This window comes from Pleurodeles waltl, chromosome 6, assembly GCF_031143425.1.
Source record: "Pleurodeles waltl isolate 20211129_DDA chromosome 6, aPleWal1.hap1.20221129, whole genome shotgun sequence".
NCBI lineage: Eukaryota > Metazoa > Chordata > Amphibia > Caudata > Salamandridae > Pleurodeles > Pleurodeles waltl.
In genome coordinates, this window is record NC_090445.1 from 741,476,021 (window position 1) to 741,499,954 (window position 23,934).

Sequence of the window (23,934 nt, forward strand, 5' to 3'; positions counted from 1 at the left end):
ATCCTTAAACGATATACAGTTCAATGCGCAAAACCTTGCGACTTGATCCGCATATCCATTTCCCATTGAAACAAAGTCTTGTGATTTCAAACGAGCACTGCATTTCACCACGGCAATTTCATGAGGTAACTGAATTGCGTGCAACAACTCCTTAATTCTTTTACCATTCTTCACTGGTGAACCAGAAGAGGTCAGGAAACCCCTTTTTGACCATAGTTGGCCAAAATCATGGACAATTCCAAATTTGTATCGGCTATCAGTATAGATGGTCACCCTCAGCTGGGCAGAAGCATGGCATGCTCTAGTAAGAGCAACCAATTCAGCCACTTGAGTAGAATATACTCTCTCAAGCCAAGATGCTTCCAGGATACCAGAGATCGTGCGCACAGCGTATCCAGCTCTCAGGACTCCTACTGAGTCTCTCATACATGAGCCATCAACAAAGATAATTTTGTCATTTTCTTCCAATTGGGTATCCTTAATATCGGGCCTTGGTTTGGTGCACATTTCTGTTACCTCAAGACAATCATGCCCTACATCTTCAATTTCTGTGTTTTCATTTGGAAGCAAAGTTGCCGGGTTCAGCACTGTACATCTTTTCAACGTTACATTTGGCGACCCCAATATAATTGTTTCATATTTTGTCAGTCTTGCATTTGTCATGTGTTGCTTTTTGGTTCGGGTTAACAAGATCTCAACTGAGTGAGGGACCATGACTGTTAAAGGATGTCCCATCACTATGCCTTAACACTGTGTGAGGCTTTGACCAACTGCTGCTACTGCACGCAGACAACCTGGTATGGCTGCTGCAACTGGGTCCAAAGTAGCTGACAAATATACCTGTCCAGGATCGAGAATGAGGCACTCCGAGCTCTAGCAGCTGATTCCAATATTACTATCAAACCAGCTGACAAAGGAGGCGCCATTGTTGTGATGATTACTAAAGATTACAGACAGGAATGCCTTCGCCTTCTTGGCGATTCTACCTACTATGCTCATATTGATCGGGATCCTACGGGATGTTTGCAAACCGAGATACATGGGATGATAGAGGAAGCTGTTAACAACACTTGGATACCCCAAAAGGAGGCAGAATTTTTGGATACAGAGGACCCCCGTATCCCTTATTTTTACTGCCTCCCAAAAATTCACAAGGGCATTTCTCCTCCACCAGGACGCCCTATAGTCTCAGGGATTGGGTCCATCCTTGAACCACTTTCGATATTCTGTGACCATTTCCTACGACCTCTTGTACAACAATCAACCACTTACCTGAGAGACACTACAGACGTTCTTAATCTGATTGAAACCATAAATTCCACAGTGCGTGTCGATGCCTTGATCACACTTGATGTTGAGGCTCTATATACAAACATCCCACAAGTGGCCACACTGGAGGTAGTTGAGTCGTTTCTTTTATCTACCAGTTCAGAATTCACAACACCTGTTCATTTTATCATGCACTCTGCTAGTTTGGCTATGACTCGTAATTTTTTCCAGTTTGAGGATAAACTTTTCCATCAAATCCGCGGAACCTCGATGGGCAGCACTTTTGCCCCGAGCTTAGCATGTTTGTACATGTACGACTTTGAGAAACGTTTTATCCTACCTGAGTCCAATCCCTTTTCCGCCAATATCAAATTGTGGCGCCGCTATATAGACGACATCCTTGTCATTTGGCATGGCCCTATTGACGTAGTAGATGCATTCTCGACTTGGGTAAATAGTCTAGACCCCTTCCTCAACTTCACTTCCTCTGTATCTACTAAAGAGATCCCCTTCCTAGATTTGTTAATCAGCATAGAGGAAGGTCGATTGAAAACCCGCACCTTTCACAAAACCACTGATCGGAACAGCTTATTACTATACGAGAGTCACCATCCCAAAGCACTAAGAGAAAATTTACTCTTTGGACAGTTTTTACGCCTTAGACGGAACTGTAGTGATGTACGACTATTTAATACCCAAGCCTCTGAATTACAGGTTAAACTACACGACCGCCATTACCCGGATAGAGTCATTAAAACAGCTTACAAACGAGCTAAGTATAGCAATAGGGACTCACTACTACAGCTTACCCCTAAATCTACGGACAACAAGCTTACCTGTGTATCAACATTTACACCACTTTCCAACACAGTGAAGAAGATAATCAATAAGAGATGGCCGGTCCTCTGCAGTGGTGGTGAAAATATTCCCAAGCCTGTGTTTGCGTTTAAGAGGACCGCAAACATAAAAGACATGCTGGTACACACCCGACCTAGACCCACCACCACCCCAAACAGACAGAAATCTCTATGGGATCTCCCCCCGGTTAAAGGTCACTTTCCATGTGGGAATTGCAATGTCTGCTCACTCACCAAACACACAGACATCCTACAGTTAGAGCCATTTTTAACATGGCATCTGATGAGACATACTAACTGTAACACCCGCAATTGTGTTTACCTTATCACCTGTCCCTGTAATCTTAGATACGTGGGGATGACCACACGACCGGTAAAGATTAGGATAAATGAACACCGTAGTAACATCCGGTGTGGACTTCTTACTACCAAACTTAGTATACATTTTATTGAACTTAACCACACACCAGACGACATGCGATGGGTGGTATTACAGACTTGCGACTCACCAGGCACCCGCCCGTTATTTGAGCTTGAACAACGCTGGGTATATAGACTCCATACCCACCAACAGGGACTAAACGATGACATCCCCTGGTTCCACCTCTCCAAATAGGTAGCAGCTTGGTTTTTGATTTATTTTATATATATATTTTTTTGCCCTTCTTACAACCACTTTCAGAAGGTCCTGTTTGTTGGCCATCCTCTTTTTACTCCTACTAGAAGAAATTAGAACTAACCTTCCTGGACAAATGACATCAGTAAGACTAATCTTATCTACAATAGGATTTTGGAATCTCCTGACAGTTGGAACTGAGCTATTTCCGGCTTCTCTATAATCCATATACCACTTTAAGATGGCCGCCACACACAGAGTGCTCCCATAGCGTCCTGTTTTTTGAGTCCCTTTTTGATTTCCTTAGAGGCTCGTCACTGACGAGGACGTTACTTGGCAACTGATCATCTAATTGATGGACGCGCGCTCTGCGCGCATGCTATTTATGCCGGCAGCCTTCCGTTTCCGCATATGTTCGGGAACGCGACCCCCGGGTAGGTGCTGCAGCATAAACCGGTGACCTCGCAAGTAAGTGTCCATCTCCCCACTTCCTTTATAGAAACTTTACCACGGCACCTTTTTGAACGCTACGATGCATTCAGGTCGGGGGACCTCGTGTCCTGCACTTAATGATACGGCCGTGGATTAACAGACTGCACTCCTTCAGTCCAATTCTTTGTTTCTTCTTGAACTGACTACGGTGTGTGACATAAGGGTATGATTACTTCTGGGTCACGATATACCCTCTCATCTCTATCCCCCTCATGTGCCACTCTACCTTTGACCTTTAGGAACGTCTCTTACGTTGTTTTATAATAAAGTATTTCTTCACTGAATAAAACTGGCTACATGCCCTACCCTATACGTGATATTAGGGATATTTATGAACATTTCTACAGAATTGATGATTGTTTTCTCTCTTGTTGCTTCTATGATGTATGTGTATAAGATTTGAAGTAAGTCATATATAAATACAATTTTTGAATTCCACTTTTTCTGTCAATCCCTCATCTCCTCATTTTGATCGGCTCATCCTCAGCCATTTGTGCCTCAGACTTGTATGATGACTGTATAACTCCAATACGATGCCCCCCTTTTTTGGCATATGTTCTCTTACCACCAGATTTACTGTGTACCGGGTGATGGGCCAGCGATATCCCATGAAGCCTATTCTCTAATTGAGATGGTAAGCCACTTTATATGTTACCAGCATGGTGTGCCTACATCCACTTGATCACTGAGTGTTGCACTAGTTTGTCACTCCCCTTTTTCCGCATTACCCTACGCTCGTCGCCCTTGAATATTGGTGAAGCGATGATATACTGAGCTAATTTTAGCCCCTTTTTGTTTCCCATACTTAGGGCGACTGATAGGAAAGGAAACCCAGTCTGTTTTAGTCCTGTCAAGCGACTGATGACGTCCTGACTGTGAGCGTTAGTCAACAGAAGTATAAGTATTTTGTTTTTGTTTTGTGGAGAAAATCTATGATTAATTAGGTCCTGAAGAAGCGTCACGGGATCCTGTTGGACCAATAACGACGCAAAACATGTCGACCACATATTAAGGAGAGTCGGACCTTCTCCGTCCTCCTTAATTACTTTGATTGATCTTGTGTGAGTGTTCAAGCATTGCCTCTAGTTTCACTCCCTTGATTTCTTTTTAATCTTGACCACTTCCCAACAGCAAATAATAAACTATTAGGTGAGGGATCTGAGCCAATTTTATTATTCTCTTTCTGTACATTTTCTCCTCTCTCGGACCCATATTTGGCTCCGCGGCATCATCGAGTATATTCAAAAAGATCTCCGGCAAAGAGCCCCCCCTCGGGGGGTGCCCGTCAGACATTGCAGCGCCGGTCTGACGAGGAGCTGTCCGATGATGAAGCATGACACCGAATACGGTGTGTGAGGACCATTGCTCCTGATTAACAGGACTCTTTCTCTTTTTCCTCTCCTTCCAATTTCGGAACAGTGTACCTTATCATATTAGTACTGTGTTGGGAGGACGTACAGTGGACCGACCAATCCTCCTCTCTTACCCCCCTCTTTGTTCGAAGCTGACAAATACAGTATGCTACTGGTTGGTTTACACCCCCCTGGACCTGTGTCAGGACAGACAAAGAACATGCATCACGTGCAAGACAAAACAGAACAAAAGGCTTTGTATAGTCAGGCATACCTAAAACTGGAGCCCTGCACATGCTCTCCTTTAGCTCAGTGAACGCCTTCATTTCTTTCTCTGACAGTTCTATGACATCTGGCCCATCCTTAACCGTCAGTCTCACCAATGGCTTGGAGATGACTCAGAAATTTGGGATCCACTGATGACAGTAGCCCACCATTCCCAGAAACATCCTAACATCTCTCCGTGTCTTTGGGGGATTCATCTGTAACAGGGCAGTCACCCTCTCCGTGGATAACTTCCTCGACCCTTTCTCAATTTGATGACCTAAGCATTCCACCTCTTTTTGGCAATATTGCAACTTCTTTGGGGACACCTTGTGCCCGTTCTTTCTCAAGTGGTTCAGTAAGGCGGGGCGTGGCCATGGATCGGAACATGGCGCACGCTTAATCGGCTGGCTCCGGAGGGGCCGACAGCAAATTGCCTAACAGGCGCGCCAGCCCGGGCCATCCCTTACCGGAGTGCGGGCACAGCAAGCCGGGCGGACGAGCGGTACTGCCGAGCCTTGGCCGCGGTCCCGGCGCGGGCTTTTGACTGCGTCGGACTGCCCGGCGCGGGCGGAGGCCTGCGGCCCCTCCTCCTGTTTGACGCCGCGGCCCCGAGTGGAGACGCGGGCCGCGATTGGACCTGGGTTGGCGGCCCGCGTGCGGCGCCGGTTGCGTACGGCGCTGCCGCCAGATTGAAGTGCCTGGAGCGCCCGACGGATGCGGTGGGCCCTGATGGGTCCCGGCACTAATGGGCATTTCTGGCCTCTCGGGGCCGACGGAGCAGGCGTGGCCCTGAATCCTTTGAGCCCGACCCAGACATATGGAGTGGTTCCCCGGTGGCATGCAAGAACCCCGAAGCGATGTTTTGGAGACCACCCAAGGAGCCACTGAGGGGAGCATTGACCCCCGGGAGGTACCCCTCGGGGGAGCGCACCCAGCAAGGAGATCGCGACTGGCTACCTGACAGGGTAGAACGAGGGAGCTACTGGAGGCCCGAGGACACCATTGACTCCTGACTGGGGATACCGGGCGCAACCATAAGAAGCACCACGGACATAGAAGTGGCACTCAAGATAGGGTGAGTGCACCGAGTGGGGAGATAATCAAGCTACAGTGGTGGCGTGTGCTTGACTCCGGTCGGCGGAGTGGGGCCCAGTGTGAGAGAAGAGCGCACGGATGGCCTAGGGCGGGAGCAAGTGGCGGTCGCTCATGATTGGCTAACATAACCCCCCCTACGGGGAGTGGGTGCTGGAAACGGCCGGCGGAACGCCTGCGGCTCACCCTGGAACACCCAGGATCAGTGGCTAAGACAGCTGAGGCCTAAGTGAGTGGACAAATCAGAAACAGACAGCACAAGTGCTTGGGCCGCGTGCCGGGCCCCCTGGGGCATATCCCCCTGCCTGACCGATGCCCCCCAAGGGCCGACATAAGAACAAAGCCATGGATCCCCTGGCACCACCGGGGGACAGGGAGAAGATCTTGCAGAACCAGTCACAAGCCAAAGTGCAAGACACCCTAGACAAGATACTGGGAGCTATTGAGGACACAAAATCAACATTGCAACGCGACATCAATCAAGTGGCGATTGAAGTGGGCCTCCTGAGAGCTGAACACCATAAATTAGCCGACAGAGTTAAAGAAACGGAAACAATACTGTCTGATGTCGTGCCGAAACAAAAAGATGTGACAGCAGAGGTAACCTCTTTAGCTGGCAGAGTGGCAAAGCTTGAACAACGGGCTGAGGACGCAGAGGGTAGAAACAGGAGGAACAATGTGCGCGTAGTGGGCCTCCCCGAGTGGACCGAGGGGACGAACATGGTGGAATTCCTGGAGAAATGGTTGAGCACGGTTGTCGCACCGGGGTGCCTGACCCCCTTCTACACACTGGAGCGAGCACATCGTGTGCCGTCGAGACCGCTGGCTCCTGGCAGGCCCCCCGCGGGCTGTAATCGCTAAACTCCTGCATTATAGAGACAGAGACATCCTCCTGCAGAAAGCCAGGGAAACGGGCCCGTTTAAAGTAGCCAACGGGGAAGTGACACTGTTCCCTGACTTCACTTTGGAAGTCCAGAACAAGCGCGCCTCATTCCTGGCTATTAAAAGAGCCCTGCAAGATGAGGGGATACAGTACTTGCTGCTTTATCCAGCAAGACTACGAGTGATCTCGGAGGGGAAGACCACGTTCTTCCAAACCCCAGAGGAAGCATGGGAATGGCTTGAGGGGCATGGGTCACAGACGGCGCGGCCCATGCATGAAAACCACGGAGCGGGCGGGACCCGCCGGGCCCGAAGGGAAAGAGGTCCAGGGATCGCCCACGACTGGCGCCAACGCGGACACAGAGGGAAACGGGCAAGAGGGAGGCCCTAGGAGGCAGCAGCCCGTGTGGGTGTAGAAGCGTCCCCCCGGGAGGGTTCTGAAGAAGAATCTGATGACACGATGGTGTCCTCTGCCGATGGCTCCGGAAGTTTGACTTATGCACCGAGGGTGACCCCGCAAACTGCTGACGAACTTGCATAGATTTGACCTACGCTGGCGCCAAGCGACAAGACGAACTGAGTGAACGAATGGCCCCTCCGGACCTGGCCGCCCCCCCTGATTTGACTCTCGCCTGTCTGATTTGGCTGTCGAGTATTGCAGTGATGTGTTTGAAAAAGTTGCACTGTTGCACAATTTGCTGGGCAACCTACAGTTCCGGAGGTGCCCTGGGGATGGGGAGTTGGGGTTTGCAGTTACGAGTTACATCGGCTACATGTGTGAAGTGTATCGACCACAATGAAGGTACGAGCTTGCGGGGGGGGTCAATCAGGGTCCCGGGCGCGCCAGGCTCACATTCAAGAGGCTTTAAGAATAAGATGGCAGACCACAATATCATAACCTGGAATGTCAGGGGGATGGGTACGCCGGCCAAGAGACATAGAATTCTTTCCTTCCTAAAGAGAAGGGGGGTGCAGGTAGCTATGTTACAAGAGACCCACCTGGCACCAGGAGAGGGAGAAAAGCTAAGACGGAGATGGAGGGGACAGGTGTTTGCCACAGAATATTCAGCTTATGTAAGAGGCGTTCTGATTTGGATTAGGGCGGGGGTCCCCCTGACGATTGATTCCTCCAACATAGATAAAGAGGGAAGGTTTGTCATATTGGAGGGGAAATTACATGGGTTCCCGTTGGTTCTGAGTTGCATCTACGCCCCCAATCAGGACCAAACTTAATTTATGATGGGCCTATCTAGACACCTTACTCATCAACACACAGGGGAAGTTCTAATAGGAGGGGACTTTAACGCAGTACTAGACATGTCCACCCCCCCACTGCAGGGGGCAATATCAACTAAGACAGCACAAAGACTAGTTGAATGGCTAGGTACTTGGGGGCTGGTGGATGTCTGGCGGATGCAGCACCCTGACTGTCAGGGACTACTCGTTTTACTCGGGCCTCCACCAGGTGCACACCGGAATCGATAGGATGGTCTGCACTGCGGGATTGGCTCGAGATGTGACCCACTCTGAATACCTTGCCCGTACAATATCGGATCATAATCCTTTATTGTTGACATTGAGGGTATCACAGGACAGACCCCCCATACCATCATGGGGACTGACCCCCGCGGCGCTCGAGGACCAGGCATATAGGGAGGCGCTGCGCTGCCACCTAACAGAACACATTGAAACCAATAAGGGATCCACCCCTTCCAGAGCCGTAGAATGGGAGACACTCAAAGTGGTGACGAGGGGTTACTGTCTTGGGCAGCCCGTGGGGGTAAGACGTACACTAGAGAGGGAACTAAACGCTCTGGAGAAGGTCATTCATGAGGGGGAACTGAGACAGGGCCCTGCAGCGCAATTAGATGAAGAGTATGACCGCGCACGCAGAGAACACTCACAAATCGAGGAACGGCTCAGATGCCATAGCATGCAAAGATACCTGACATCCCTACAGTCGGAAGAGGGGAGATCGGGTAAACTCTTGGCATGGCTGGTACGCCCGAATGGGGACAGCGAACTTATCACAAGTGTATTGGACAGAGGGGGAAATCGCAGACTCAGCCCAGGCTCCATTAACAACGCATTTAGAGATTATTACACGCACTTGTACAGGAAGCCTACCAACCTGGGGACGGGAACACTTGACAATTTCCTGACCCGGATCCCCCTGCCGGTGCTCAATTTAGAGGACAGGGTCAGTCTAGGAGGGCCAGTGACTACGGAAGAGATAAGCAATGCAATAGCACAGCTGGCCCCTGGGAAGACCCCTGGCACGGACGGTCTTCCTATGGATTTTTATAAAAAGTATAAGTACTTACTAGTCCCCAGATTGGTGGAGATGTATGCGGAGGCGGCGCAGAGTGGAGAACTACCGTGCACACTACGTGAGGCGCTGGTGGTGCCACTCCCCAAAACAACCAATAGGGAGGCATCAGTGGCTGACTTCCGCCCGCTGTCAATGCTAAATAGCGACTTTAAGATCCTCAGCAAGATCATGGCCAACCGGCTGCTACCCCACATGCCCACACTGATACATGATGACCAGAACGGTTTCATTCCTGGTCATAGCACCTCCCTGAATCTTAGACGAATTTTCTCCATCTTACACATGCCCGACGAATCGAAACCGCCAGCTGGGACCTTGTTGGCGGTGGGCTTTGAGAAGGCCTTCGACTCGGTCAGGTGGGACTACCTGAGGGCGGCAATGTTAAAAATGGGCCTGGGGGAGAACTGGGTTAGATGGGTGGACCTGTTATACTCGTCCCCACTAGTAATGGTAAAGACGGGTAGTGCAATCTCCAGCGCATACCCGGTGCACCGTGGAACCAGACAGGGGTGCCCCCTATCCCCGTTGTTGTTTGCCCTGGCGATGGAACCCCTAGCGGCCTGGGTACCAGGTGAAGGAGCGGGCAAAGGGATTAAATGGGGACCAACTGAGCACATTATCTCGCTATATGCAGATGACATACGGATCTACCTCAGAGACGGAACGAGCGGTCTCCCTTGGGTTCTGGAGGTCCTAGAGGACTTCGGAGAGGTATCGGGATTGCGTCTCAACCGCGGCAAAACATATGTGTTTCCCTTGACGCCTGGTTACAGACACCCTGTAGTATGCCCAATGGACTTGAAATGGGCCCCACGGACCTTCAGGTACCTGAGGATTCAAATATTCCACGAACTGGGAGACCTAAGAGAGGGTAAACTTGGCAAGGTGCTCCGATCCCTGCAGTCCTCGGTTGGGTTTTGGCGCTCTCTGAGATTGCCAGTGATGGCCAGAGTGGCACTGTCCAAGATGATCATGCTTCCCCGACTTCTCTACTATTATGCCAACTTGCCACTGCTGATCCTCCAGACATGGTTCCGCGACCTAAATGTGTTGCTCAGAGAACTGATATGGGATGATGGACGTAGGCGAACTACACTCACGACTATCTGTAGGCCGCCCCGCATGGGGGGACAGGGAGCCCCTGACTTTGAAGCATACTACTTGGCATCCCAACTACAGCGGGTATCCGGCTGGCTGGCGGGCAGGGGCCAACTGGATTTATTTACTGACCAGGGGGTGACGGACACAGCATGGATTGCGGCATGCATGGCAAACAGGAAAATAGCCCCCTCTGGGAGTAATATAACAATAAAAGTCGCGATGGCATGCTGGAAAAGATGCACGAAAAGGGTGGGAGTAGGCCCTCCATATTCTCCAGCTTTACCACTGTCGGTGCTTGCCCTGGAATCCGGGAGGAAGGGACCGGGAAATATGGGGCTTGGCCCTTGGTCGACAGCTAGAATAGAAACAGTGGGCGGGCTCTTCGAGGAGGGTGACTGAGGGGATTTGCTGAACTAACCGAAGGGGGTGTTCCCCGGGGTACATTTTTGCTCTATGGGAAGCTAGTACACACTCTTAAAGTTCACTGGGACACAATAAATGCGGAACCCGCTGCCCACGGGGTCCTGCACCTACTGCTGACATCAGGGGAGGAACCACATCTGATCGCCAAAATATACTGGGCCCAAGTTGAGGCAGCCTTGGACCCTTTACAGTCTTTGAGAGGTCGGTGGGAGAACACGATCGGGCGGGAACTGTCTGACTCAGAGTGGAACAAAACACTGGCTTACCCCCCGGTGATCTCGCGTAACACACGGTTAAGATACATCCAAAACAATTATCTACATAGGACATACCTCACACCCCACAGACTGTTCCGTATATACCGGGGGGCCCCTAGGACATGCCCGAGATGCGGAGGAGGAGAGGCGGATTTCAACCACATGGTGTGGGGATGTATAGTGATCCAATCGGGTTGGAGGGAAATACTGCCCATTCTATCTGAATTAATTGGGACGGAGTTGCGACCCACCCCGAGCTGTGCTTGCTGGGTCTCAGACCGGTTGCGCTATGCGGAAAGGTGAAGGGACGTTTCCTGGACCTATCCCTGGCCCTTTACAAGAGACTAATCTCGAAGGGCTGGAAGGCCTCAGGCAACCCTATGCTAACTGACTGGAAAAGGGATATTTCAGCATGGTCCAGGGCTGAACTACAGGTCCTAAAAGCAGAAGAAGCCAAGGGCATCCGCTGGGTTCCCATTGCCCCGGGATGGGAAGAATTAGTGACGAGTTGGGATGGTCTAATCAAGAGACTAACAAACCCCGTGGGAACAAGAGACGAAGTCTAACACACACTAGGAAACAGACCAAGTGGGGAAAATTCATAAACAGGCACCCAGAGTTGGTCCAAATCACAAATAGACCACACCGGGAATAGCAATACGAAGACAATTGATCCGCTAGCTCCCACTCCACCATTAGTAACAGCGAAAGGCGTGAGTGATCTCCTGTCCCCTCTGCGCGCTGGTGCGCCCTGGGCTGGCCCCCCCACCAAAAGTTGACATGTCATCGTACCTTAAATTTCAACAACTACAAGCTCCACCCACACAAAGCCATAAAGTTGACCTCTTGTGTTCTTTGTTTCCCTTCCTCTTTTCCCTCTTTTTACTCCTTCCAATATCAACGTCCATTTAACATTACACCCCCCCCTTTTTTTTTTTCTTTTTTTTATCTCTCTCCTTTGCCTCCTTCCCCCCAAGTTATAGTTGAGAATGGACTTAAGCTCATTATTTGATTATTAGTTCCACAACAACATTGTAAAGAAACAAGAAACGCATTATAGCATGTAACAGAGCACAGTTTATTAAAACAAGAAGCAAACATGTCAACAGCATTAAAGCATTGAAAAATGAACCAAAAGTAATGTATATTACAAAAGTGAATTGTTAAAAGGACATGTATAATAATTACAACATTATATCACGAGCAACCACACAAATGTAAAACAACAAAATGCTAATAAAATATATTTAAAAAAAAAGTGGTTCAGTAAGGCAATCGAATCATACTTGCACCCATCCCTCGTTTTGGATGCGATCAACAGATCATCAATGTACTGCACTAGAGTCGATTAAAAAGGCAATTCCAATGACTCCAAATCCTTCTTCAGTATCTGATTGAATATAGAAGGTGATTCTGAAAACCCTTGAGGAATTCTACACCAATTGTAAACCTTGTCCAGGAATTTGAAACTGAAGAGAAATTGACTGTCCTCATGAAGAGGTACAGAAAAGAATGCTTGGGACAAATCAAACACAGTGAAACACTCTGCATCACATGGAACTTGGAACATAATCACAGCTGCATTTGGAACAACTGGGCAACATTTTACCACTATGGGGGTCATTCCAACCCTGGCGGTCGGTGTTAAAGCGGCGGCAAAACCGCCAACAGGCTGACGGGAAAAAAAATGGAATTCTGACCCTGGCGGAAACCGCCAACAGAGACCGCCACATCAACACACCGCCCGCCACGGCAGTACAAATAAACAGCGCGGCGGTCACCGCCAACAGACAGGCGGGAGACAATGTACCGCCCACTGTATCACAACCTACCAATCCGCCACCTTTTCCGGGGCGGTAGCCCTGCCGATAAAAACACGGCGGAAACAGCCATTTCGAAGGGAAAACGCTCACCTCCATACACCCCACGAGGAATCAGGACAGCATGGAACCCGAACTCCACATACTCACAGCGATAGTCTTCCTGCTCCTCTACCAGGAGCACGAACGCCGGCGCAGAAGACAACGGTGAGTACTGCACCTACGACACAGGGGAGGGTGGAGGGAAAAATATTACGGGTACACACATACGCGACACACCCACCCTCACCCTCACCCACTACAACACACACATCAATGCATAGCAACACATCAGAGTGACACCCCCCAAACCCCGCGGAAGAATGCAAATAGAAAAGGAAATGATTCTAAACATTGGAATATATTGTATTACTGCCAAAAAAATCTATATACACATCAAAAACTCTTATATACATAAATGTACAAGTCCGAGCATTGTAGCAGGCATTGTTCGTGGACCACTGGGTGGGCTGCCCACTGTTACATCCTGGGGAGTGCAAAGCCACAGTCTCACAAGTCCAGACAGTGGGTGGGCTGCCCACTGTTACATCCTGGGGAGTGCAAAGCCACAGTCTCTCAAGTCCAGACAGTGGGTGGGCTGCCCACTGTTACATCCTGGGGAGTGCAAAGCCACAGTCTCACAAGTCCAGACAGTGGGTGGGCTGCCCACTGTTACATCCTGGGGAGTGCAAAGCCACCGTCTCTCAAGTGGATAACAGTCTCTACTGGTTCTGGAGGGGGCCTGGTGCCCAGAGTGCCTCGTGCAGCCCTGCCCGACACAGATGCGGGCCAGCCCTGCCGCTCATGGGCCAGCGGTGCTTGAGATGAAGGGCCCAGTGCAGCGGTACTTGAGACGGCGGTGCCCAGTGCAGCGGTGCTTGAGATGAAGGGCCCAGTTGAGCGGTACTTGAGACGGCGGTGCCCAGTACAGCGGTGCTTGAGATGAAGGGCCCAGTGCAGTGGTACTTGAGACGGCGGTGCCCAGTGCAGTGGTACTTGAGACGGCGGTGCCCAGTGCAGTGGTACTTGAGATGAAGTGCCCAGTGCAGCGGTGCTTGAGATGAAGGGCCCAGTTCAGCGGTACTTGAGACGGCGGTGCCCAGTGCAGCGGTGCTTGAGATGAAGGGCCCAGTGCAGCAGTACTTGAGACGGCGGTGCCCAGTGCAGCGGTACTTGAGACGGCAGTGCCCAGTGCACCAGTGCTTGAGATGAAGGGCCCAGTTCAGCGGTACTTGAGACGGCGGTGCCCAATGCAGCGGTACTTGAGATGAAGGGCCCAGTGCAGCGGTGCTTGAGATGAAGGGCCCAGTACAGCGATACTTGAGACGGCGGTGCCCAGTGCAGCGGTACTTGAGACGGCAGTGCCCAGTGCAGCGGTGCTTGAGATGAAGGGCCCAGTGCAGCGGTACTTGAGATGGCGGTGCCCAGTGCAGCGGTTCCGGCCATGGCGGGGAGGTCATTTGCCACCTGTCCTTGGCTGGCAGGGCCCTCCTGGCCATCTGTCCTGTGGCTGGCGGGGCCCTCCTGGGCAGCTGTGCCGGGCCTGTTGGTGACCTCCTGCCCACCTGGGATGGGGCTGGCGGGGGCCTCCTGGCCAGCTGGGCTGATGGCGGTGTTGTCGGGCGTGCTGCCCTTCCCAGCCTTCCCTGATCGCCTGTGGCCCTTCCCCACCTTGGGCGATGTGCCAGCTGTCTCTACACTTCCTCCCGGAGCCATGGTAGGGGTTTTAGTCCCTGGTGTTTTCACCCTCTCACGCCGGCCACTGCCTATCTTGGGATGTTTCTCCGGGGGTGGGCTGCCCGTGCCTTGGCTTCGCACCAAACTGGCTGCCCTGGAGGGTGGGGCACTCCACAGTCCATGGCAGACTGTGATGACAGGGGCCGGTTTTGTCGTGGCTGAGGTGCTGACTGTAGTCCTATGACATGGACGGGGTGGGGGAGTTGGTGGAAAGAGGTTGAGTTTAGACAGGAAAAGCTTTTTAGGAGCAGTGGGACGGGTAGGTGTAGTGGGTATGGGAGTGGAGGAAGAGGTTGTGGTTGTAGGAGTTGTAAGTCTGGTGTCTTTGGGTGCAGGTGCTTGGGCTGGAGGCTGTCGTGAGGTGGATGGCTGTTGGGTGGATGGCTGCCTGCGTTTGTGTATCTTGGAAGAGGGGGTCACAGACACACTGGGAGAGGACACAGGGGACGTGTAAATGGCAGTGGGGGTGGTGACTGCAGGTGTGCGGGGGGTTCTGGTGTGTGTGCTGCTGAGGGACATAGTGGCTGAAGATGTTGTGCATGCAGGTGTGAGTGGAGACGTGACAGGGAGGGAGGAGGAAGACGAGGAGGAGGGGGACACAGTGGAGGCAGTGGGTGTTGGTATCTCTGTATGTGGATGTTGCTTCTGTGAATGCCTGTGTGATGTGTGGTGCTTATGTCTGGCTGAGCTTCCCTTGGGTGTTGAGGTGTGTGCAGGCTGGTCTGATGGTGTGTCTGGGATAGGCAGAGGTAGAGGTGATAGGGTATGGGTGGAGGAAGTTGGAGGGGGGAGGCTAGAGACAGGGACAATGGCTGCCATCAGTGCTGAGGCCAGAGTCTGGAACGATCGCTGAAGGGCAGCCTGACCAGAATGAATGCCCTCCAGGTATGCATTACTCTGGTGCACCTCCCTTTCTACACCCTGGATGGCATTCAAAGTGGTAGAATGCCCAACAGTGAGTGTCCTCAGGAGGTCAATGACCTCCTCACTGAGGGCAGCAGGGGTGACTGGGGCAGGGCCTGAGGTGCCTGGGGCGAAGGAGATGCCCACCTTCCTGGGTGAGCGGGCACAGGCCAAACGCTCAGGGGCTGCTGGGAGGGCGGTGCTGGTGCGGTGGGTGGCGGCTGTACCTGTTGTTGCGGGGGGCACAGATGTTGCCGCCACCACAAGGGAGCTCCCTTCAGAGGACGAGTCGGTGTCACTGATGTCTGCCCGAGTCCCCGCTGTGGAGCTCACCTCGCACTCCTTCCCACTGGTGAATTCGGAGTCCGTTGCGTGGCCCTCTATGGCCATGTGGGATGCAGCTCCCTCGTGCTCCAATGCCACTTCTCCTCCGCCTGATGATCCCAATGCACACATGAACAGGAAGACAACAAAAAAGGGGGGGGGGAATAAAGACATGTTGAGTGCATGCATTGGCGACACCGTTGGCGGACAGGACAGACACAGAAGGCCCCTGCACTACGCCGCGCACTTGGGGTCGACTACTCAATCCGTGGGACATGGCCTACAAGCCTATGGACGACATCTGCACACATAGATGACACAGGGCCATGAACATGAATAGCTGTACTTGGCACCCTACAGAGGTGGGGGGCGGGGGCACAGGGCCATGCCTTACGGAGGGGCCTAGCCTACAGAAATCGCCCTGGCCTAGGGATACCCACAGCCCTCATCCCCCACCCAGACACCTCCACTGCGCGCAAAGTCAACAGAATGAGAGTGTACTCACCCCCTTGTGTCTGCTGTGATGTCCTCACGCGCCCATCCAAATCGGGGAAGGCCACCGCCAGGATCCGGTACATCAGGGGAGTCAAAGTCCGACTGGCACCCCTCCCACGTTGGGAGGCCATCCCCAGCTGAGCCTCCGCCGTCTTCCTGCTCCAGCGGCGGATGTCCTCCCATCTCTTCCGGCAGTGGGTGCCCCGTCTGTGGTGGACCCCCAGGGTCCGGACGTCCTTGGCGATGGCACGCCAAATATCGATCTTCTGGTGGGCGCTGACTTATGTGAAATGTACAGGGGCAGAAGAATAGTCATCACCTTCTGCACCCTCAATGTGAGTGGCCCCCCATCCCTACCCTTGCCATGTGGCACATGCTCTCACCGTCGTTTGATGCATGCCTCAATCGCTCCCCTCCCCACCATCTTTCATCCACCCCACTCAACACAGGCATAGCCCATAAAGCATGCTCCCAGTGTATTTACCTGTTTGTCTGGAGGACCGTAGAGTAGCGCGTACTGGGGGAGGACCCCATCCACAAGTTTATCCAACTCCTGAGCAGTGAAGACAGGGGCCCTTTCTCCAGTCGCATGAGCCATTGTCTCTTCCAGACCAAGGTCACAGCAGCACTTGCAGTGTAGGTCCTCTCCTGTCGAAGATCAGGTATCGAGTGATTAAGCAGATAGAAAATGGCGGTCACGCCTGCGGCGGTGCATACCGCGGCGGTGCGTACCGCGACCGCCGGCGCACATCGTCATTGGCTCCTGAGACCCATAGGGTTCAATGTTAACCAATGCTGCTTTGCGCCGCGGTCTTCGACCGCCTACCGCCATGGTGTGCCACGCCAGCGCATTTACCTCACATCCCATTGTCGCACTTTACAGGTCAGGCAGCCGCCATTTCAGGGGCCCACATGGCTTACTTTTTACTGCGTCACACATACCTAGGCCTTGCATCAACACCCATACAAACCATTCAATGGATTGAGAATCGTGTTATGTGCAAGCTGTGGTTACGTACCTGTGGGTTGATTGACTCTGTGCTCGCTGTTGTCCTTCATAGGCACCGTCCGCTGGGACATGCGAGGAGATGGAGGAATCCTCCGGTGTACAGACCGCTGGTGGACCTGTCGACAATGGAGGAAAGAGATGTCATACTGACATACAGGCTTGACCGAGCCACTATTCATGAACTGTGTGCCCAGCTGGAGCCAGACCTGATGTCACCAATCCGCCAACCCACAGGGATCCCCCCTCTAGTGCAGGTGCTGTCAGTGCTCCATTTCCTAGCAAGTGGGTCATTTCAAACAACAGTGGCCATATCATCAGGGATGTCCCAGCCTATGTTTTCCAAGGTGTTGTCCAGAGTGTTGTCTGCCCTGCTGAAACACATGCGCAGCTACATCGTTTTCCCTGAGGTGGGGGATTTGCCTACAGTAAAGGGTGATTTATATGCCCTTGGACATATCCCCAACGTCATAGGTGCCATTGATGGGACCCATGTGGCTTTGGTTCCCCCCCACAGGAGTGAACAGGTGTACAGAAACAGGAAGAGTTATCATTCGATGAATGTGCAGATGGTGTGTTTGGCAGACCAGTACATCTCCCATGTTAATGCCAAGTTCCCTGGCTCAGTGCATGACGCGTACATCATGCGGAATAGCAGCATCCCTTACGTGATGGCTCAACTCCAGAGGCACCGTGTGTGGCTAATTGGTGACTCTGGTTACCCCAACCTGTCATGGCTACAGACCCCAGTGAGGAATCCCAGGACAAGGGCAGATCAACGGTACAATGAGGCCCATGGGCGAACTAGGAGGGTGATCGAGCGGACCTTCGGCCTCCTGAAGGCCAGGTTCCGCTGCCTCCATATGACAGGTGGATCCCTATTCTACTCACCAAAGAAGGTGTGCCAGATCATCGTGGCCTGCTGTATGCTTCACAACCTGGCTTTGCGACGACAGGTGCCTTTTCTGCAGGAGGATGGTCCAGATGGTGGTGTTGTAGCAGCTGTGGAGCCTGTGGAGAGTGAAGACGAGGAAGACGAAGAAGACGACATAGACAACAGGAACACAGTAATACAGCAGTATTTCCAATGACACACAGGTAAGAATACACACGGCATATTACATATACTTAAACACTACTACCTCTCTACTGTCTGTCCTTTTCACCCAGGTTATGGTAACTGAGTTGTGACTTTCCCTTCCGATTTCAGAGATGTGGGCCCCACTGTGTGACATCTGCTTTGTGTCCCCATGGACTACAGCTATGTGACATTGGTATGTTGGCATCACAATGTAAATAAGCATTTTGGCACGGTAATGTCTAATACATTTGTTCAAAATCACAGCCAGACTCCTGATTGTTTTGTGCAATAACTGTGTTTATTACAGTGCTCTATATTGGTGGGTGGTTGCAAATCGGTGACGGGTGATGGTGGAGGAATGTCCATGGCAGAGTCCAGACTATTTGTATCACAGGTGCATTGTCCAAATGCCTGTGGAAAGTGGAGCAGGGGCAGTTTAAGGATGGACAGGGTGACAATGTGGGACAGTGGGATGACAATCAGGGAGGTATCCTTTCCTGGCGGGGTCTTGGCATCTTACTCTGTCTTCTTCCTGGATCTCAGGGACCGCTTGCGGGGTGGTTCTCCTTCTGCAGGGGGTGGGGTGCTGGTGGCCTGTTGGTCCTGTGGCGGGCCTCCTGTCCACTAGCGCCGGCAGAGGTGGTAGGCAGTTCTTGGTCCATGCTAGTGTCAGGGGCCCTTTGTGGTGCCACAGTGTCCCGCAATGTGGTGACTACCAGATTCAGAACCCCTACAATGGTGCCCAGGGCGAAACTGATGGTTCGTAGTTCCTCCCTGAACCCCAAATACTGTTCCTCCTGCAGGAGCTGGATCTCCTGAAACCTGGCCAGTACCGTCGCCATCGTCTCCTGGGAATGATGGTAGGCTCCCATGATGGAGGAGAGGGCCTCGTGGAGAGTGGGTTCCCTGGGCCTGTCCCCCCCTGTCGCACAGCAGCCCTCCCAGTTCCCCTGTTTCCCTGGGCCTCTGTCCCCTGGACCGTGTGCCCACTACCACTGCCCCCAGGTCCCTGTTGTTGTTGGGGTGGTGGGTTAACCTGGGTGCCCTGTAGTGGTGGACACACCGCTGATTGACGTGTCCTGGGGACAGAGGGATGGGCCCGCTGGGTGGGTGCTGTGCTGGTGTTCCCAGAGGGGGGAAGGTCTGCTGTGGCCTGTGGCTGTCTGAGGGGAACCGACTGTCCTGAGGTTCCCCGATGGGCCGGGCTGGTCATCTAGATCCAGGTCGACAGAGGTGCTGTCAACACTGTGGGCCTCTTCTGGGTGTGGAGTGGACATTTGTGGACCCTCCTGCGCGGTGACGTGGCGTTCGGGTCCTGCAGACCCCTGACTAAAACCATGATTATTGCATCTGTGTGTGCCATAGTGTGCAATGGGTGGGTGCCCGTGTACCCCAGTGCTTGCATTCCTGTGTGGGGTGGTTTGGGGGGGGGATGTGCAGTGGGCATGCTTTGGTGATGGGTGTCCATGCTTTGTGGTCGCATGCAGGGCTTGGGGTTGGGATGGGTGGGTTGTGATGGTGAGACATTTGCAAGGAGTAGGTGTGATGGGGGTGAGGGTGGGGGTATGAGTTGGCATGCTGGTGGGGTGGGGGGATGAAGTAGTGAAGATGAGACTTACCAGAGTCCATTCCTCCAGATACTCCTGCGAGGCCCTCAGGATGCAGGATCGCCAAGACCTGCTCCTCCCATGTTGTAAATTCTGGGGGAGGAGGTGGTGGTCCGCTGCCAGTCTGCTGAACCGCGATGGTGTACCTGGACACCGTTGAATGCACCTTCCCCCGTAGGTCGTTCCACCGCTTCCTGATGTCATCCCTATTTCTTGGGTGCTGTCCCACCGCGTTGACCCTGTCGACTATTCTGCTCCATAGCTCCATCTTCCTGGCAATGGAGGTGTGCTGCACCTGTGTTCCGAAGAACTGTGGCTCTACCCGTACGATTTCCTCCACCATGACCCTGAGTTCATCCTCAGAAAACCTGGGGTGTCTTTGCGGTGCCATGGGGTGGTGTGGGTGATGTGTGGGGTGGATTGTGTGGTGCTAAGTGTGGTGATGTGTATTGGTGTGTTGTGTGAAGTGCGTGGTAATATTGCTGGGTGATGGTAATATGCGCGTCTGGATGCTCGGATCTCTATTTCTCTGTGCGTGGTACCGATTCTCTAGGAGTGGAGGTCTGCGGGTGATGTGGGTGTGTGTTTTATATTTAATTGGGTGTGTGGGAGTGGTGTTTGTATGTGTATCAGGTGTGTGTATTTTGAATTGTCCAATGTGGCTGTGTTTGTAAATGTGTGTGTATTTTGAGCGCTGCGGTGTGTACCGCCAATAGCATACCACGGTTGAAAGACCGCCGCATGGATTCGTGTGTCGTGATAGTGTGGGCGTATTTCTGTTGGCGTGACGGTGTCAGTTTGGTTATCGCCAGTTTCTCGCTGGCCTTTGGTGTGGCGGACTTTTGTGGATGTCTGTTTTTTGGCGGTTTGCGTGTTGTGGGTCAGAATGACCGTGGCGGTTTACCGCGGCCGTGGCGGTATGTTGGTGGTCTTCTGACAGCGGTATCCGCCTTTTAACGCCAAGGTTGGAATGACCACCTATGTCATTAATCTTTCTCAAGTCTTGGACAATGCAAAACCTTTCCACATGGCTTTCTCAGTCCCATTATTGGTGAATTACACAGGCTGCTCATCACTTCCTTCAAGACTCCCTGTTTCACAGTCTTCAATTAACTGCGCAACCTTTATAAGGACATCTTGAGCCATATGGTACTGCGGTACCTGGGGGAACACGGCATTTGGCTTCACACTGACTTTAGCTGGTTCTACTCCTTTTATCAGTCCTACTTTTTCCCTGTCAAGTCCCACACCTTCTCTTGGACCGTCCCCTGCAAAACTGCAGGCTCTGAAACCTGCTCCTCATCCCCTTCATCATCATTGTTTGTCTGAAACTCAATCCCCTCATTTGAACAGGTGATCGAACACCTTGCCTTGCACAGTAAGTCTCTTCCCAGTAGGGACACAGGACTCGAATCGCAAACCACAAATCTGTGCAATCCCTGAAAAGTGCCAAGCGCAACCTGCACCGGATCGGTGATCAGGTTTGTCAGGAGTTGATTTGCTACTCCTACTACCTTGACTGTACGTCCCGAAAGAGGAAGTTTCGGAACCTCTGCACTTCTGACTGTAGAGCGTGTAGCTCCTGTGTCAACCAAGAATGAAACTTTGTGACCCATTACTTTCCCCTGAACATAGGGCCCTTTCTGATCTACTTCTAGGGATGCTGCAAGCCTGCACTCCTCACTATCTGAACTCTCATCCTACCATTCATCGTTTATTCCATTCTCACCACGCAATGGGAACTGTTGTACTGCATTACTTTGACTCATTCTTTGACCTGTGACCTGTTGAGGAAGCATCACCTGTTGCTGTTCCATTGGTGCTAAGGGCAATTGCATTTGCTGTCTACGTACCATAGGAACCTGCTGTTGCATCTGCTGCATCTGCATCGGCTGTACACATGGCATCTGCACCTGCTGCATGAGTTGAAGACCCTGCATCTGGATCATATTATTCAGAAAATTCAGATTAGGACCTCTCAGCCTTTGTCCCTTCACATTTTGAAATGCACTGATATCATTGCTTTGTTGAACAACACCCTCCTGCACCATCATCGGGCACTCCCGCTTCCAATGTCCGATGCCCCCGCAAGCATGACAAGGTAACATCTTCTTCATCCTCTGCACATCATTTTGAACTACTACAGTATTCAAGTCTGTGCTTCTGTTCACAAAACCTCCTCGACCTCTGCCTCTCACTTGTGCCTGAAACATCCTGTTTCCTTGCGGTTGCTGCACCATCTGTTATAGACAACCTCCCTGCATCCCTGACTGTGCTGCCTTAATTTGCATTACCATCGACTTCTCCTTCAGCTTCCTCTGCTTTAACTCAATCTCGTCACTACAGTATTTCGCATACTGCAACACCTCGTCAATCGGCTTCGCTTGCCAACAGATTAAATGATTCTTAATCATCTAACTAATCCCAGGTCTCAGTCCCTCAACGAATCTGAACACCAGGTGATTCACGTCCTTCGTCTCAACAACCTCTGTACCACTGTAGTTCTTGAACGCTTTCAACAACCTCTCATAATAGGCATGTATCGACTCCTTGGGTTCCTGTGCTGTCTGTTCAATCTTTTGCCAATCAACATTCTGTGGCGAAACTCTCTGCTTCAAGAACTCAATCACCTTATAGTAATATCTCATCACCTCAGGAGACAGTGCTCCCGTGACTCTATCCCTTGCCGGTTCCGCAGCCGGCCAATCCACACTCCTCTTGCACTCAAGCCACAAATCAGCTGGAACTATGATCTCAAAGAGAGTATTCAGGTCTTCCCAGAGACATTTCGCAAGCTTCACAAACCTGTCCGTCTGCTGATACCACTCTATTGGTTTCTCCCTTAGCCTGGGAAAGTCATTTGTAAATGACAGGATATCACCTCTAGTCCACGGCACATGGACAAGAACCCCTGCAGCTGTCTCCCTCATCGTTAACATTTTCACCGCGCCTACATTCTGTGAGGCTTTGGCTGGCTGCTCCATGCAGTCACTTTTCCTCTTGTCTCTTTTCTTTGCCCACCTGCCTTCCCACTTCTCTAAGGCTCCCCAAAGGTGTGCACTTTGCAGTATTTCTTTAAGGTGTGCCTTCATCCCAGTAGACCTCATATGTTCAAAATCCTTAAGCTCAAAGTCTAACCTGTAACTTCTCTTCAGATGTTTAGTACTTTCTAAGTCTATTCCATATTTATCTGCTAGATTTGCCAACCTCTGATGCACCCTGCTCACTTCTTTGGTTATTTTTTCACACAGGTATCTCAATTCTGCTTCTGTGTATGATTCTAGCCTGTTCACCCCCATGCTTCCTTCAACTAGTTAATTTGCCTCCATGCCCAACCTCACAAAATTCAGGTACTTTTCTCCTTCTGACCTCCCTGCTACTGCAGGAGTAGTCTGTGGTGAATTTAACTTGTCTAACCAATCGTTCAATTGCTGCTCAGTTAAACCTTGCAAGGAGATATTCCCAGCCTGCATCATCGGTGTTTGCGGTATGTTTGTACTCAAGATCTGCGGAGTCAGCAGTCCCAAACCTGATTGTCTCATGGCATCTGGAGGAGCCCCAATCGGACTGAAGTCTAACAAAGACCTAGATCTTTCGAATGTCGGTTCCACTGGAGTCATCCCTTGAGAGCTCCCTATGCACCCTCCTTTTGTCATCTCTTGGGTCATTATTCCCTGATCACATACACTAGGCTTCGCCTGTGCATACAATGGTACTGGTGGACCGACTGTAATGGGCAAAGATATGGCGGTTGGCGGCTGCCTGTTTCCCAAAACCTGTGGAGCATTAACTCCCATATTCTGATTCATTACTGGTGCTATAGCTGAATGCGGTCCTGTGACCGAAGTATAATTCGGAATCATCTGCTGTTGTGGCTGGGGCAGTAAAGGTGGAGTTGGCTCGGTCTGTATCAGCTTTGGTCTTGTATATGGTGGATCTGACGGCACCATCAAATTCATGGTAATCTCTAATATTGGCACAT